Source organism: Equus asinus, chromosome 28, assembly GCF_041296235.1.
Source record: "Equus asinus isolate D_3611 breed Donkey chromosome 28, EquAss-T2T_v2, whole genome shotgun sequence".
NCBI lineage: Eukaryota > Metazoa > Chordata > Mammalia > Perissodactyla > Equidae > Equus > Equus asinus.
This window is the reverse complement of record NC_091817.1, coordinates 40,990,910-40,994,203: the sequence shown is the minus strand read 5'-3', so window position 1 is coordinate 40,994,203 and position 3,294 is coordinate 40,990,910.

The window sequence follows — 3,294 nt, the reverse complement described above, 5'->3', positions numbered from 1 at the left end:
TTTTTAAGGAGGCTTCAGGAGTCCGCCACAATACATCTACTTAGCTCTTAAAGGTCAGAGCCTAGTCTCATGGCCACATCCTGCTGCAAAGGATGCTGGGAAATGTAGTTTTTTCTTAGTTAAGGGACAATGTCCCACTTAGAAGTCAGGGTTCTATAAGTGGCGGGAAGAGGAGAGATAATATTGGGAAGCATAGCTGTGGTATATAGCAGATGCCACTGAGGGGCTTGAAACAAATGAATGACAGAATTTGTGGAGAATGGAGACTAGCCCATGCCTCTTGAAAGCACAATGCTATCCAAGGATCCCAATCCTTGGTACTCAGTGCTGCTCTCTGAACAACTCCTTTTCACCCTATTGGATTTTTCTTTTCATAGAAATTCAACTCTAATTTTATAATGAATGTTAACGATAAAACCCAATTCTCTTTCTATGACCAAAAATGATAGTCATAAGACACTGAAGACTGTTTTAGCTCTTTATGAACCTGACCATGTATGAATAGTATTAGAGACAGCTCACCTGCTTCACTCTTTTATCCATAACTAGCTGTTATCCATGCAGAGATGAGCTTATCGATTATTTAGTATCATTTGGTAAACATGGTTGGCCAAGTGAGGAGAAGAAAATACCACATAGGACTGAGTAAGGAATTTAAATCAAGCAGTTTATGTTTTTGAAGTCTTGTCCATACTAAAAGATAATTTTTGAGTAACTTCTTTTACCCCTTCCCTGGTTATTGTCTAAGGTTTTCCCCCAGGGCGATGCTGCATGATTTCTCATATGAATCATCGCCACAATGATGCTGCCTGCTTCTTTCAAATGCTGCAGAGAGCTGTGTTTTCCCCAAAGTGCTTTGCTATAGATCATTGTGAATAATGGTAATAGGATGGGGATAGAAAATTCAGGTTCAGAAGTAAACAAAGCATTTACTCCTCAGAGGAAGTCCAAGAGAAACCAGAAAAGCGGAGAATTCCGATCCCCCACTCCCTGCCACCATCACACCATGTTTTTCCCTAATCTGAGAGCATCATACTATAAATCAGGATGAAATAACCCTCCAGCTAACTCAGTCTCTTATTTCTCTGATATCTCTGGTTTGGGCTAAGAGCTGATTTCTCTCCAAGTTTTGTTTCCTTTATTATTCTATTGGCCTATATCCAGTTGGTTGGGACTTTCTCAGATTAGTGAGTGTGTAAAGCTATAAGATCTTGATGTAAACTGAAAATGCTCAATATAAGAAGGGCACATTTTGCCAAACCTGCTCTGAGAGTAGAAGGCTCAAACCTTAGGAGACAGGGAAAAGCTCTTCAGGAGCAGGTATCCTACCCTATTCCTTTTGGTATGCTTCTCCTCTTCATAAAGTTTTGTAGGGAGTTTTACACAAAGCAGACAAGAAATAATGTCCTTCTATCATCTGTCCATCCATCTCCCCATCCATCCATCCAGCCATCCATCTACCCATCCATCTATCCCACCAGTTCCTGTATTCTTACCCTACAATAAGCAAAATAGAAGGAACACGTACCTTGTTTCCAGAACTTTTTCAGATCTCAGTTTTCCACTTACTGACTCTGTAGCTTTTAGGTTCCAAGAGGTTAACAGAGTTGCCCAAATTAGAGAATCAGAAGACCTAATTTTTAGGCATCGTGTGAAAAACTGTATGAGATACCATGCCAAACTCTTTCAAGTATTATTTCCCATGCATAGCAGTTGATGAATAGACAATAACTCCCTTTCTGCTCCTTTCAAGAGTAAGGCCTGGTACATGTCCTGTGGGGGAGACAGACACATAAACGACATGGCACAATGTCCCGGGAAGGCAGGACAATGTAGACAGAGGATAAGTGCATAGGCCGTAGGGTCGGATGGGCTGTGTTCCAATCCTGACTTTACCTATTCTAGCTGTGTAACTATGGGCAAGTTCCTTAATCTTGCTGATGCTTTATTTTCTAATCTATAAGATTAGATCACACTTACTTCTCAAATTTGTGGGGGAAATTTAAAAGAGGTAATCCAAATAAATGTCGATGGTTGGAAAAATTACTCTGTACATGTTTATACCTTGTAACTGCCTTTGTCATAGCACTTAATATTTCAACAACTGTGTTTAATTCGAAAAGTTTAGAGTTCTAGTCCATCCTTTTCCAAAGTACGTTCGGTGGAACAGTGGTTTCTTGGGGTACTGACTGATGCTAAGGTAAAAGGGAGTTCTGTGGTCAAATTTGCTTGGGACGCTCTAGGTCAAGGGCAGTTAAGCAGCCACCCTTTTTTTTTTATTGGCACCTGCTCTGACATCTGTTGCCAATCTTTTTTTTTCCTTCTCCCCGAATTCCCCTGGCACATAGTTGTATATTCTAGTTGTGATCGCCTCTGGTTGTGCTATGTGGGACGCACCTCAGCATGGCCTCATGAGCAGTGCCATGTCCGCACCCAGGATCCGAACCCTGGGCCGCCAAAACAGAGCACACGAACCTAACCACTAGGCCATGGGGCCGGCCCCTAAGCAGCTGTCTATAACGCAGGGTTTTTTAGAGTCTTGTGTTAATCTGACTTTTGAATCTCTAAATGGGTATACAGAATGCAGCTTCACCCAAATTTGCTTGACGTCCAGTCCTTTTCCTGTGAAGTCCACAAGACTGGTGTTCTGCAGGATATCTTCTGGGAAAAGCCGCTCTAGACAAATCAATGCATAACTATTCCTGAGTGTCTGCTCAGGGTAGAAACAGGTGAGGAAACAAAGATGGAAATGGCATGATCTGCCCTCAATGAGCTGAGAGACTTACTTAAGAGAAAATAAAGCTACAAACAGTTTTGAGAGGATTTAAATACTAAACTGGGGCCCAAGAAGCTTATGAAACAAATAAAGTGGGTCTGATGTGGGGCACAATAGAGAGTGGTGGGGACTGGGACAAACAGGAGTGCAGACGGCCATTCTAAAGGAATAAGAATCAACTCAACTTCAATCCATCATTGCCATGTAAGAATGTGTGCTCAGGGTTGCCAGGTCTTCCAAAGGTTCAAAAGAAGCCAGAGTCTGGGTTTTTATGTGAAGTCTCCTGAATTTTAAAAATCCTAGCAAGTATTATATAGGATGAACAAAACATATCTGTGAGCCAAATTTAGCCCATGTGGCTCCAACTTGCAATTTTCGCTCTAAGCCAGTAATTCTCAGCCGGCGTGTTTTGTCCTCCTGGGGACATTTAGCAATGTCTAGAGACAATTTTAGTTGTCACAATTGGTGCTCCAAGCGTCTGATGGGTAGAGGAAAGGGATGCTGCCAAACATCCTACG